The 16,067-nt window shown below is 35.3% G+C and overlaps 1 pseudogene; it reads right to left on the reverse strand.

The window, feature by feature from the left end:
• Positions 1-14,009: 14,009 nt before the first annotated feature.
• Positions 14,010-14,576, reverse strand: LOC146922480 (uncharacterized; annotated as a pseudogene).
• Between the last annotated feature and the right edge of the window lie 1,491 nt (positions 14,577-16,067).

The raw sequence follows: 16,067 nt of genomic DNA on the forward strand, positions 1-16,067 counted from the left end.
AAGGTTTTTATAAATTCTTCAAATTTAATATATGTAGCTATAATATTCTTAAAATTAAAAACATGTTAATCATAAACATTATAGTTTATCATTCTCTAAAAAATTATTCTTTCAAAAAATATAAAAGATTTTACCATTTTCCTCTATATTTCCAACCCTCAAAAGTCTTCCCTTCTCCTCCCCTCCAAACTCACAAACAAACCCTTAAAGAATCAATTTAAGGAAAAACATAAAACATCAACATGAGAATTGAGTCAAATTTAAAAGACCGAGTGTTATGAAACTAAAGAAATAGGAACAAGAATAAAGTAGAGAGAAGTAGAGAAAGAGAAAAGTAGAGAGAAGTAGAGAAAGAGAAAGAAAGTGAAGAGAGATGATTCTGTTATTCCTCTTGTGATGTACAATTAGGTTACATATGAGCTCTATTTATAGATAAATACAATGACTTGGGGAACAAGCATCAATGACTTAGGGAGCAAGCACAATATGGCCCAATAAACTAATAGTATGATCTAATAACATAATTGCTATATGACATCCACTTATAATATTCATAACAGAGAGTGTAATTTTGCCAACAAATATTACTTAACTTTACACATATTAAGAAATTGTTTGAATAGTTTTGATTTTACTAAAATATTATTTATCACAATAATCATTACATTATATTTGTATTGGGACTTCATATTCATCTTAGAAAATAGAAAGAAAAAAAAAACCAACTGTTAAAGAATATTCTGGTGGATATCCAATTCCTAATAATCCCCTTTTCATATTTGCTATTAGTCACTTATAACATCAACAAGTGGAAACTTCCTTCACCCAAGTAGTGCCCTTATTATGCTTAAGCTAGTGATAAAATGTGATTGACTCTTGGTATGCTTGTAACTTAATTGTGTCCAATAAATAGGATTCATGTATCATTGTGATTTGTGGATGGGATTTTGAGGTGTATAATGCAATACTCTTTTCTTCTCTTTCTCTATAAGGTCGGTCCCTAACTTGTGCAAGAAGCATCACGACACAAGAAGGTCTCAATATTTTGAAGATGTAAATTCTTTCAAAAATCTTAAAATTGCATTTTGTCATCGTCCAATCTTGACTAAAGGGATGTATTGGATTAGGATTCTAAGGAATTTTAAAAGACTTTTTAATTATGAAAAAGTATTGTGGTATTCAATCAAGACTCTTTGCAATTTAAAAAAAAATCTTGTGGTATTCAATAAAGATTCTTTATCATTTTAAAAGTCTTGAGGTATTCAATCAAGACTTTTCATCATTTAAAAAAAGTCTCATGGTATTCAAAATCATTCAATCATTCAAATTTCAAAGGATTGTTTAATAAATTAGATTTTGATGGATTTTGTGGGGTTTTCTAGTGAAATTTTAACAAGAAAAGTTTTTCATGAAGACATAAGATTTCTTGAGATTGTTTTTCTTTGAAAGTCTACTATCTCTTTCTTATCCCTCCTCTCTCCTCTCTTCTCTCCCTCCTCTCTCTCTCCTTTCTCTCTTCGTCTCTCTCTCCCCTCTCTTTTCTCCCCTCTCTCCCCCTTTCTCCCTTCTCTCTTCGTCTCTCTCTTCTCCCTCTCTCTCTCCTCTCTTTTCTCCCTTCTCTCTCTCCTCTCTTCCCCCCTCTCTATCTCTCATAAAAATAAAAAATTATGTATTGAAAATATTATGATAGAGAGTGTGTTATAATCATTTCTTTTCAATGAGTCTTTAAAATTCATAAAATCTTTTGAAATCTTATAAATCCATAAAATCCTTTAAAATCTTATGATGTAAATCTATTGAAATCTAAATTGAAAATCCCGATAGTCTTTTAAAATCATAAAAGTCATTAAAATCCTACAAAATCTTTAAAATCCTAATCTAATACACCCCCTAAATTAATCATGTTTAGAGACCTCAAATTTCCGTATATACCAACTTTTAAGATTAGAACAAGACCTTCAAAGTATTTAAACGGCTCTACTTCTTCATTCCTCCCTTATCTCGATTCTTCTATACTGAATCTTGCTATTGTTTTGGTTAAATAGAGCTAAATTTAGTTACTTTTATTTATTATATTTGAAGCCAAAAGAAGTTTTGGTTAAATAGAGCTAAATTTAGTTACTTTTATTTATTATATTTGAAGCCAAAAGAAATTATGATTTATTTTGTTTTATAAATAAATAAATAAGACCGATATTCCCTCCAAAAATAAAAAAATAAGACCGATATATAGTTCGTGAGTTTAACTCGGTTGGTAAGAAACAATCTATAATATATGTAAGATCAATTCAAACTCCGACCAAAAAAAATAGGACCGATATTATATAACTTGAATTAATATAGATAATTACTCGTATAAGTGGAGGTAGTGTGGTAGTATTATATTGAATCCTAAGGAACCCTACCAATATGCCTTGGGGACAATAAAACGTTTGTCGTTTCCTAAGGAATTTATGATCTTTAAAATGTAAACATGGTGGAGTTCATGTAGAGGGGTCCAAGGTTATTATGAATTTTTTTATGGTTGTCCTTTTGAACTATTTTATCAGCAATCAACAATTAAAATTTACAGTACAAGTTTTTTTTTTGAATAAAAAAATTGTAATATTAAAGATTTAATATTAATGTATTAATTGTGTAAAACTTTTTTTTGGAAGCTGCAGGTAAGAGAGATCAAGGATGTGGACCTAACTGCAGAATTCATCTCAACCAACATGACCTAGTTCTTGTCCCCTTATGGTGCTTTCCATTTGCCTTTGACTACATCTTTTAAGAGAAAGTATAACCGACCGATTTGGCTCCCTTTTCTTTTACCTTTAAACACTACTACCATTCACCCAAAAAATAATTTACTTCCACAAAAAGCAATCTTTATTTTCTTTTAAATTAATTTCTTTAGCAAGATTGACATTCTTTATTTATTGGGTTGTCTAGGATTTCAGAGTGTCATGGCTAATGTAATTGTTGATCATGCTCGTAAATTTGACGATTTGTTTCTTGTGTTTGATCAATTTCGAACATAAGGAACTCTGTTCTAGGAAAGTTTTTAACTCTAACTTTTTGTTGGAATGCTTCAGGTTATTATCGCGGTTATGACTCAAATACAAAAGTTTTTTACTCTAATTTTTTTTGTTGGAAATAGTCAAGTTATTATCGTGGTTATGACGACTTTTTGTTGAAAAGCGTCAAGATTTTGGTTAAGACTTACTCTCTTCGTCCTTGTTAGATGACTTGTTTGACAATTTAGACTTTTGATATGACATACTTTGACTATATTTTTCTACTAATATACAAAGATAAATAATATCATATAAAATGTTGTTGGATTCGTCTCGATTAATATTTTCAAAATTTCAAAATATTAAATTTTCATAATTTTTTCAAATAGATAATTAAATATATTAAAGATCAAAAATATGCATTGGTATGTGTGTTTGAGTCAACTAGGTCATCTAATATGGGACGAATGTGGTAAATTGTTAGGTTAGTAACATGTATTCAAACCCCAAACTTTTACTTATCTTTTTTAAACTCTTAACTCGACCAATTTAATTATCCACCTGCGATGTATTACACCCTCCGATTATTAATATAAACAAAAATTTAAATTTTAGTTTTTTATTCAATAAATAATGTATGTTGTCTAAAATAAAGATCATATATTTTCTTGTAATAGTGACGGATATTGTATGTAGTGCAGTGCACTTGGTTGACCTTGCAGGATTACATCAAAAACACGTCAATGTTTGGATATATATGGAATCTTCATAGAATCATATTCCTTCTCTAAAAAAAAGAATCATATTCCTATCAACTTTATACTCTTCTTATAGCTTTCTATGCCGTTGGAGACAAGCATTCGAAGCATATAATATGATTAGTCATAGTCATTATCAAAGCTATTACAAGTTTCAAATTCATATATCCCACTATGGTTCAATAAAATGGACCAATTCTTCTTTCTATTTTCATCTGGAATTGAAGATCAAGGTGAAGTTAATTCGATTCTTTTATTCCTTACGTACCAGAACCATTGTAAGTGGTCCTATTCTTTTCCAAGGAATGTTGCAATCTTATCCCTCAATTTTTTAATGCTTCATCTGCAAGTTTTTTAATTGACAAAATTTATGATAAAACCAAATTGAACCAAAAAACTCGATCATATAACCTAGATCTATGTAAGAATTTGTTTCTATATCAAATTATATTGAATCTAAAGAATTGATCATATTTATGTCCAACTTTATAACACATTTTTCATATACAAACCTCTAAATTACAAATACACACCGGTACTATAAAATGGATATGTCTAACATGTGCATCATTCATATGTTAAAACAACTAATAGTTGTATCTTTTTATTGGAAAACAACAATTATTTATTCAAAAAATTTATATTTAATATTAAATGTACAAACTTCAATACAAAATTTCTATTTTAAATTTCTTAATATGTGCAAATTTGCACATGATAGAAAAACTCTTATAAAATATACTTTTAAAATATTTTTAGTAAAACTTTTACCCACACCGTCCCCGTGAACTTAGTTCGGTCGATAGACACATTACATAATATATGCGAGTCGGGGTTCGAACTCCAAACGCCCCACTTCTCCACATATTTAAGATGTTTAAACTCTAACCACTAGATTACAAGGCTAAAATAAAAAAGCTTTTACCAACACCAACGAAATTATTCATTAAACAAACCTGTTAATTTTCTTCTCGCACCTTCCATTTGCTTTAACAAACCTGTTAATTATTATTACAAAAGAAAAGCCAATAAAGTGACTGAAAGCGCAATTAACTTTCTTCTCGCACCTTCCATTTGCTTTCTTTGAAGTATCATCTTTTCACTCTCTTCTCTCTAACCCGAATCCACGTCTCTTTTCTAGTAATTTTCTTAGTACTTCTTTTTTATTATAAACTACTCTTAAATTATTCTCAATTTTATTAATATTTTAAATTGGTTGCTGTCTTTATCAAACATTTTTTAGTTAGCCTGTATTTTTTGGTGTTGTCACAAAACGAATACTATGTTAAAAAAAATTAAATAAAATGTATCCCGTCTTGTTTACACGATTTTTGGTAAACAACCGCCGGTTTAAACATAGTTACTTGCAAGATCAACCAAGTAAATCTTAGGAGCATATTTGTGCTTTTGTTATTTCTAGGAAATCGTAATGTTCTTAAAAGTTAAATAAAACGAAAAAAATAAAAGCAATCGAAATCAACCCGGTTGAATTCAATCGAAGTTTGTTAAGTAAAAACAAAAAAATTGTTCAAAGCGAACAAGTAAAATGCAAAGACATTCAAGAAAAAAAAAACTTAAATTGCATTGATTGAAAGTAAATTGGTACACGAATTCATACATTGCAACTTGTAACTCGTTTCTCGCTTCCATACGGATAATTTGAGTGTAAGTTTTGTATGATTGAATTGCGACCCTTTTTTCCTATGAAAAACTACTATTTATACAAGTAGAAATAACTACCTACATTCGAATTCAAACATATAACCATAGAAAAACTAACTTATCCATCTAATTTGAATTTCGAACGCGCCTTTTTGGAGATATCGTTGCTCGCCCTTATACGAAATAATCGTCCTTCGATAGATTTCGCTGTCGAACCGAAGCACGTGCTCCCGGCAAGTCCAACTTCGATAAAACTTTGAGAACGATTCTTTGTTTCTTCGATGATAAGGTCAACTCTCCTTTGTTGCATTTAATGATAGCCTTTAAAATTTACGAGGCTAATAAATTGCCCCCGAAACGTCATTGTCGACTCATCTCATTGATAGGGAGAGAATGATGTTTCGACCCCGATGCTTATACTTCGGCTTGATCGATGTTTGGACTCAAATGACGTCATTCATCTAGAGAAACAATTCAAAAAGAAAGATTTTGGTGTCCCCGCTATAGTTAGTGGGCCACGTTCCATTGGGAACTACCACTTTGTAAAAAGCTGTCAACACAAGATGTTGACACATGTCTAGATCAAAAGGCTATAAAACATAAAGGTTTTACCTTTACCTTCTCACTTTCCAAACTTTCCTTTTCTACTGTTCATTCTTCTTCTTCAAAACAAAGACCGAAAAACCCTTTTTCAAAACTTCATCTTTTCCAAAAAAAATTACACCATTCCATTCGTTATTCCCAATCATCAAACAATCATACTATGACGAATGCACAAGGTTCTTCCTACGGAACTACAAAACGCGATGAACCCATTAATTTCTCTAAGGAGTTTTCTATTGGCGCTCCTGTGTTCATAGAGGAACTGATATCAAGGAAGCCGAAGAGAAAATACGGAAATCCCGAGTAATTATCTCTTGCCCTAAATCACAATATGCATTCTTAGGGCCGCTTCCCATAGAAAAAGAAACCCCAAAAGGTCTTAGTCTTGTTTTTCCTTGTTCAGAAGAACAACCACCTTTAGTCTTCACTAAGGGCCCATATGACTTAAGTTTTTTGAAATCTAAGTTCGAACGGAACCCGAGAAAGAAAAAAGGTCAATTTTGGAAAGATATAGGAATCTTTGACCTTATCCAACTGTCTAGGCAAGGACCTAAGTACCACAATGAGTGATAATTGCTGCCCTACACTTTTGGAACCCTTCAACAAACAGTCTTCATTTAAAATGTGGCATGCTTACGCCTACTCGCGATGTCGCGGTATAGCGGCCTCGAAACCTGCCGGCCAAACTTTCGATCCCGAAAACCATCGGTCGAATTTTCTTTTGACTTTACTAGGCCTCGCTTATGGTTATTTTGCCATGGACTATCATGACACTTCGACTACCGAAGTCTCGACACATAACACATTGCCTTTTTAACTTGTTGGTTATCTAGGTTTATTTTTTGCTCAAGGTCAATCCGGATCCCTAAAAAATTAACAACTTTAGCCATACAATTGCATGAAGGCGAGACATTTGCCTAAGCAAACTTATTTTAGGATCCTTGTATGAAAATCTAAACCAAGCGAGTGGTCAATATTAAAGACTATTCATCTCGAGGAAGTTTGATCATTCTGGTCCTATCCGGTTATTTCAATTGTGGCTCTTGGCCACTTTTAGGACAAGCTCGGTTGTCATACTTCCTACTCGTCTTAAGAAAGCTTATGAAGATATCTCTATCGAAGGTATTGGTTTGGCCATGCTACAATATGGCAATAGGACTTCTCAAGACCTATTCTCTATTGCTTTTAATACTCTTTTAGAGTGTGATACTTTTACTCTGCTATGGCTCCATTTCACTTTAGAGTGCATTATTGTCGGACTTCCGGCCACTTCGTCGAAGATGAGGCGAGAAATCAATGCCATTTGGGAAGCTTATTTGACTCCCACACTTTTTCTAGCGAGGCTCACCACCGGTGGTCCTTATGGGTTATATGGTTACCAACCAAATCATGTTGCTAGACAATTTGGGTTAGTTCAGCCTAAGCCCACTTCTTTGTACTAAAGTGTAGATGACACGAGGCAGCCAATGATAGAACACCTTTGGAGGTCAAATTTACGTAAAGTGAAAAACAAAAACTTGTTTTCAAGCCTATTCCATTTGTTTTATCTACATCATGCACTTTGAAGCATTCTTTCGATGGTGGCGGGATTATTATGAACACCGGACCAATCGAGTGAATCCTGATCAAATACTTCCTCAACTAATCCTTGCTTTTAACATTGTGCGAGCAAGACTAAGAAGACCAAAGGTACGCATATTCGATTAATTCGGGCTTTTCAAAAATACTTTCAAACTGTATATGATCCTTTACACTTAAAAAGGACGATCAATTATGCCGCCCAAACTTTAAGAGATAAAATTTATGATAAACTTTCTTCGATGAAGTTTCCGCCTTTTACCTCCAATAAATACCTTTTTGCACTGCACCTTAAAACGATATTCCCACCATTGCCAACCGATGGCGGCATTAGCTTTTAGGCCACCATATCCAAAATGGTTACCTTGTATTTCTTCACCGGGAATGAAACAACAATTAATAAAGAAAGATGAGGATCAAGTGATTGCATCGAAATTGAACCTATACACTTTTAGAGGTCATCTTGGTTTAGACCTTGCTCATATTCGAATCACTTCTCCAATAGGAATAGGTAATGAAATTACCAATCAATTTTTAGGCAAAAAACAAGCAAATTTTAAAAAGAAAAGCTATTGTCACTTATCTTGTATCTGTCTTGCGATTTGTTTCCTTGGATTCCAGAGATGGAAGTGATGATGAAGATGTTCCAAAACCTTCGAGGTCTAAATCGGGAAAGTCATCAAAGAAGAAAAATCATCGAAATCGAGAGAAGAAACAAATTGTATCCTCTCTGAACCATCTCCCAAGGAGGCCGAAGATCTTGGTCTGAAGGTCATGTAAGTCTCATTTATCTTGATTTACCTTCAAGTATTACTTTACATGACAATCTCTTATTTGTTAATGTCTTTTTCGGCAAATTTCGATTCCACTTCGGGGCTATCGAAGTCACTACAACTTCGAAATGCCAAAAACCAAAGAAAGGCGAAAGAAAAGGAAGCATAAAGCCCAAGAGATTCTTGTTGAGACCACGCATGCGGGGATCTCCGGTCGAATCGAGCCTAAAAAGGAGGAAGCACGGACACAAGAACTCAAATCCTAACGGCGCTCAATCTTGTGTAGGTGACAATGTTTCGTAGGTAATTTATCGATCTAATGCCATACTTAACATGTTCTATTTCATGTTTATGTGGATAAACACCTTACGATATTTATTTTGGCTTTCGGGGTATCGAACATGGTATTGTTGATACCTCTCAACGAGGTCAACTTTTCTCAGGCGATAAGGAAATTCCAACTTCTATTGTTGAAGAAGAGGAAGGCGTTGAAACTAGTTCTCTGATGTTGTTGTTACTTCTCCCAACCAACCATCGAAAACACATGATGAGGGTTTAGATCTTGACAAGTTGATTGAGGAGGAAAGGCTAGTTCTTGAGAAAAACGCCTACGATCATATCGAGCCTTCATCGAAGAAAGTTGTGTCTACGGCAAATTTAAACTTGGCGGATGTCACCATACACCAAGAGGAATTTGATCGTCTTGAACAAGATAATCCTTTGGACGCCTTTGCTTTCTTGATGAAGAAAGATACACTCTTCTCGAAGAGTAGTGGTAAATCTTCGAACGTTTCCAGCGATGCTCCGTCAGAGACATCAAAAGAAAATCTCTTAGCGGAATTCCGAGACAAAGTCTTGAAAGTCAATCTATTGGAAGCTATCGAGCAAGATGAGAGCATCATTGGTGAAGTAAAAGGATTGCTTCACAAATTTTGTGAGCTTTCTTCGGCTCTAAATTTCGAGAACCTTTCTCAAGCGCTAGGGCCTCTACTTGATAACATCAATCGAAGTTTTCAAGAAAAGAAGACTTATCAAGCCCAACTTAAAGAGCAAACGCAACGGCTGCGATCGGCTTTTAGCGAGATGTCTCCGCCTTTAATGTCAAGTTTGAAGCATTTCGACAAGAGACTCCAACCATTCAATAGGAGGTGGAAGAAATCGATGCTACCATTGCAAAATATAAGGCTGAAATCCAAGCATTGGAAACCCAAAAGACCAACCTCTTGGACAAAGAAACACTTATGAAACAAGAGGCTCAAGCCGCTCTTCAAAAGGCCGAGGGAATCACAACGATCTCGACGGCAAATTCAAACCACTTACTTGAAAATTGTAATGCTCTCGATGGAAAGCTTTCGAATTTAAGAGCCAACTAGACAAACTTTTGTACGAATTTGACATTTAGTACAAATATTTTGTAATAATTTTCCTTTTGAAACACTTTGTTCCTTCTTATTTTTACTTTGTATTTCATGACGGTATCTTTACCGTTTTGATGTCATTAGCAATCTTTATTTCTTAGAAATTTTACTTTGCCAAATTTAATCATCTTTAAAATATTACCAAAATACTATTTGGGAACAAGTTTCAAGAAAAAGTAATCATGAGAAACTAAAAGTTTCTTTTGTTTAACCAAACAAGTTAAACTAGCCTCGAAAAATGTAACGACTTTCTTGTCAATTATGTTTCTAAAGGAAAATAAATAAAAGTAAATAATTAAACTTTACAACTTCCCTCTTTTTCCAAGGCAATCTGCATTTGCTAAAGCCATGTGTATGCACACGAACCGGTTTTAAAAACCGTAAAAAGTAACTCCCTCTAACTTCTATCTTCATTATAAATATTAACCTTCTCTTGAAAGTTCTATCATCTTCTTCCCATTTCTTTTCAAACTTTCTTTCAAGTTTTCTCTCTTTCAAAAAATGGATTTTTTGAGCGATGATCTTCTCATCAACATTGCTAAGAGGGTTGTTGTTGATGATGCACCTTCTTTTTGCTACTTCATGAGAACTAGCAAACGACATTGCTCTCTCTGCCGAACCCATGAAGTTCTAAGAGTTCTCCACGTTCGCCGTGTCAAGTTGCTTATTGAACTTGACCTTACTTGTGATACTTTAAGGTTACGGCGTTTGTGGAATGCTAGCCATCCTACTTTACGCATTGTCCGATGTACCCAACTACCGATTCATCCATATCCAAAGCTAAATGTGGTAAAGAAATTGCTTGAAAATGCCTTGGTTCTTGGTTCCAACGGCGTCAAATACTTCGACGTATTAATTAGAGCCACAAGCGATCCTTTTCCCCGACTACCAACAAGTGTACAAGGATTTTGAGAATCTCCTAATGACTAGAAAGATATTTCAATACCGTCATGATATTCGGGTTTTGGCACCCCTTATCGATTTCGTTGTGACGAGTATCACCGGCGACTTCCTCTTGGAATGGTATGGCCGCTTTTTGCTATAATCGGCACAACCGCCTTGGAGACGGATGGATGGGAGGTTATCGAGGATTTCTACCGATAGTGATGAAGGTTATTCTTATCGGGGCTATTGCATCCGCCGCCGCCTCGATACGAGAAATCAAGTGGATGATGGACGCCTTTGGCTTTGATCGTTATGCTTAGAGTATTTATAGCTTTAGTTATTTCAACTTAGCTTTACTTTATTTGCACATTTTGTAATGGTCGGTTTATCCATTTTGGGACTTATGATGTAAATTGCCCGTTAGTTGGCACTATCTTTTAATGCCATGTCTCGTTTTATTTCGAACTACTCTCGTGCAAATTTAATTTCTTGCAACATCGGCTTATATTTTTTCAAATAGTTTCCGTTTATGCGCATAACTCTTTGATCATCATTTAATTCTTTGATTTCATACGCATTATTCGAAAAAACTCTTCGAATTTCCCATGGTCCTTCCCAACTAGGAGACCATTTCCCCAACATTCAACTTTTCTTGTCTATTGGTAGAATAACTTTCCAAACCAAATCTCCTTGAGCAAAAAGTTTCGACTTAACTTTTTTATTATAAGCCTTAGCTATTTCTTCCTTTTCCTTTGTGAGAACTTCTAGTGCCATTAATCTTTCTTCATCTAGATCCACTAATTCGTCCGTAATCATGTTCCAATAATGATTCGTTGGAATCTCAAATTGTCTTTGGACTCTAGTTGATTGAAGCAAAATTTCGACCGGTAAAACGACTTCATGGCCGAACGTAATCCTATAGGGTGTGGTATTTGTCGATTCTTTGGGAGAAGTTCGACATGCCCATAAAGCTTCACCGAGAAATTCATGCCAATTTTGGGGTTTACGCTTGGCTTTCCTTTTAACTATAGAAATAATATTTTTATTTGCTGCTTCAACTTGACCATTTGCCTGGGCATAATATGGTGTCGAAGTTAATAGTTTGAAACTTGTTGTTTTAGCAAATGTCACCATCTTTCGACCGGTAAACACGGATCCTTGATCCGTAGTGATAGTTTCGGGAATGTCAAACCTGTATATGATGTGTTTTTGAATGAAACTTATCACTTCATCTGTGTAACATCTTTTAGTGGGATTGCCTCTATCCACTTGGTAAAGTAATCTATCCCTACTAAAATATATTTGTGGCCTTTCGATGATTTAGGTTTTATTTCCCCAATTACATCCAAAGCCCAACCTACGAATGGCCAAGGTTTAACTATCGAGTGTAGTTCACTTGCCGGCACACGTTGGATTCCGGCGTGTTCTTGGCACCCTTGGCAACCTTTGGCAAATTCTATGCAATCTTTTAACATGGTTGGCCAATATAATCCTTGTCGAAATAAAAGCCACTTCATCTTGTGGCTGCTTGATGCGTACCACATGCTCCACTATGAGTATTGGAAACGGCCATATATGCCTTCGTTTCTCCAAGACATTTAAGTAAAACTCCTTCGGAGTCTTTTTGAACAAATCGTTCCCCACAATCACATAACTCAAGGCTTTATATTTTATTTTTCGACAAGTTGTACCATCGGGATTTTCCAGATAATTAACAATGGGCTTTCGCCAATCATCATCAGATAAATTGTTAACAACCAAAATTTCAATCAAGTTTGTACCTCGTATTTGTCTATGAGATGCTTCCATGCCCCCAAGTTTTGGTGTTGACAATTTATTGGGGAGAGATTACGTCGAACTATGCTTATTCCTAATCTCGATTGGTTCCAGCTCTTGATCTTTTGAAACTTTATATCCGGAAGTCGTTTAAGCAAGGTCATTCGCCTCTTGATTCTCCATTCGCGGAATGTGTTTTATTTTAACATGAACAAAACGTTTGAGCAACGCATTTGCTATGGTGAGGTATAGAATTAAGCCTTCCTTGACATATTTATATTCTTTGGTCAATTGTCTCAACACTAGTTACGAATCTCCATTTATTTCAATATTTTTTGCCCCCGGTTCGAGTAAGATCTCTAAACCGATAATTAAGGCCTCATATTCAGCCTCATTATTGGAACAAAATTGATTAATACGAAATTTATACTTAGTTATAGTATTGTACGACGAAACAATCATCGTCCCAATTCCGATACCATTTTTATTACTAGAACCATCGAAATACAACTTCCAAGCCTTGGTTTTCTATGCAAAATAGGTTTTGTCAACATGTATTTAATTATATCGAAATGAGAATAAACACAAACATCAAAAGGCTTTATATAATGCTTAAGTTTTGTACATGAGAAATACAAACAAAGACATAATTTTTCACTTGGGTGATATCTTGTTTCGGCATCATTCAAAACCCTACTAAGATAATAAATGGCTCTTTCTACGCCATTTTCATCCTCTTGTGATAACATACTACCCATAGTATCTTCAGAAGTTGCTATATACAATTTCATCTTTTTATCTTTTAAAAGAGGCGACAAAACGGGAGGGTTCATCAAATAAGATTTGATCTCATCAAAAGAAACCTTCTAGTGCTCTGATTCCCATTTGAACACATCTTCCTTCTTCAGCAAAGCGATGATGTAAATGCTTGTGTTCTACCACTTAGGTTTGATATGAACCTTCTAAGAAAGTTGATTTTTCCCAACAAAGATTGTAACTCTTTCTTGGTCGAAGTGGTTTTAGTCTCCATTATTGCCTTGGTTTTGTTTTGATTGATTTCAATCCCCTTTTTGTGGACAACAAAACCTAAAAAATCACTGCACAAACACCAAATGCACATTTTAACGGATTCATTTTTAATCCATATTGCCGCATCCTTTCAAATGACTGGCGCAGGTGTTCTAAATGTCTATCCTCTGATGAGGATTTGACTACTATATCATCGATGTAGACTTGCATAAAGTCTTCTATGAAGTCATGAAACATCGAATTCATTGCTCTTTGATATGTAGCACCGGCTTTTTTCGAGGCCGAATGGCATTACTATCCATTCATAACAACCTAATGCCCCCGGGCATCGAAACGCCGTTTTAGAAATATCCTCTTCGCAATAAAAATTTGATTGTAGCTGAATAACCATCAAGCATACTTAGATATTCGAATCCCGCTGCTTGAATCTACTAGCATTTACGCTACGGGCATGAGATATTCATCTTTCGGAGTAGAGAGATTTAAATCTCTAAAGTCAATGCGGACTCTTATCGTCCCATTTTCTTTTTAACAGGCACTACATTTGCTAGCCAATCTACATACCGCTGGTACGATGAAACCGCATTTCAAGAGTCTTTCGATCTCTTCTTTAATCTTTGGTAAGATTTGTGGCGCGAACCTCCTAGTAATTTGCTTTACCGGTTTTTTATCTAGTCGAATTGGAACCTTTAGCTCTACCACTTTTCGATCTAAACCGGGCATTTCATTGTAATCCCAAGCAAAACAATCTTTGTATTCTTTTAGAAGTTCCACTATTCGATCCTTGAACTCTTTGGGAATCTTGGTGCTCACATAAGTTGGTCTTTTGACGGAGCCATCTCCCAAATCTACTTCTTCGAGAGGATCTTGCGCCTTCATTTTAATGGTAGAATTAATCCATAGGATCTTCTTCGAAACCCAAAGGTTCATCGTCATAAATACAATCCGGTTTTTGATCATCAAGAAGATCATCGGTAGCATCTTCCATTGGGGTTTCGATCACTTTTTCTGCAAGATTTCGGCTTCTTTAGCCGTATTTAATCGAGTTTCGGCCACATAGGCCGTAATTTTATCCCAAAAATTGGGCTTAACCATAAATTATTTTTCAATGTCCCACCCGGTTGGTGAGATAGCATACTCGTCGACCTGGAGTGAGGTCATCGGTGACCTTCTTGTATGCTTTGAGGCTCTTGTTACGAGCAAGTTTTCTTCCCCTAGGGGAACTTCCTTATGATCCACCATTATGTAATCATGATCAATGAGTTCTCTTTCCCATACAAAACCATCGGGGTGCGGTTTCATGGTGTATATTTCATCTTCGACACCAAATATTTGGGACCCAAAGAAAGGATTTGGAGAAATATTGGCAAGATTTGTTTGTCGAAATTCTTCTTGATGATAGTATTCACTTCAGCCAAAAAATAACTTTGATCGGCTTCGACATTTTCTACCAAACCATCTTCCCTCCAGATAGAAATCCTTTGATGTACGGTAGAAGGTACGCCCCCACACCATGGATCCATTCCCTTCCTAACAACACATTGAAGTTAGCCTTAGACGGGACTACCATAAATGTAGTTGTTCTTTTCACACTTCCAACTATCAAATCAACTTCGACGGCCAGGGAATTGCCGGTTGTTCCTTCATAGTTAGTGAGAACTATGTTATGTGGTTTTAAATCGAATCAACAAGACCAATTTTCCTTAAAAAGGATTGGGGTATCAAGTTCATTGTAGCACCTCCATCCACCAATACTTAATTCACTCCCACACCATTTACTTTGGCTTGGATAAATAAAGGTTTAAGGTGATGCATCATCGAGATATCGAGGCCTTTCGAACCTTGCATGTTGATCCTCAACACAACCATTGTTCATAACATAATAGCACAATGGTTTGTGAATAGCCATTTCTTCGGTGAAATCATTTTCCACTTCATTTACCTCGAAGGTACATCATATTCGGTAGCACCTTGACACGACATTACATACTATATCGAGACTTGGGTCGGTTTCGAGAGAAATTTGAAGTCATTTCCTCATCCTCCTTTGGAAGGTCTTCTTTCAAAGTTGACAAAGGGGAAATATTCTTTCGATGTTGGTCTTTTGACCATCTCGAAAACGAGTTTCTGTTTCTATTCTCTTTTCTCAACATTAGTAACGCCTTTCGAAGCACTTGCCTTTTACGGCGTTGATACCTTCGCCATTGTGTTTTTGTCATGGGGTTCTTACCTTTATAATTATTGTTGTAGGCATACTTGTTGGAATTCGATGTCTCTTGTTGATGAGACGTTGTGGCCACTCTTTTCACCCATTTTGTTGGTGGAGCGAGTAACCGGATTTTTGCCTCCATAAAAGACCCAAGTATCTGTAGGAGCCTTTGCGAAGGAGTGAAAGTCATACCGTGACTTTTGCTTGGATTTTTCTCTAAAGGGTTCATTTTATAGGGGACCCTCGTTTGTTGAAACCAAATTTTTGCCGGTTGTCAACCCAACCCCCTTTACGTTTAATTTGGGGTCGAAATCCTTCAACGGATTTTGCGGCTTCTTTATCGAAAAGCTGCCATGCATCTTGGGCAAAGCATGGCG

Source organism: Medicago sativa, chromosome 5 (assembly GCF_051527215.1).
Source record: "Medicago sativa cultivar Bolivia chromosome 5, Bolivia_mono, whole genome shotgun sequence".
Classification (NCBI taxonomy): Eukaryota; Viridiplantae; Streptophyta; class Magnoliopsida; order Fabales; family Fabaceae; genus Medicago; species Medicago sativa.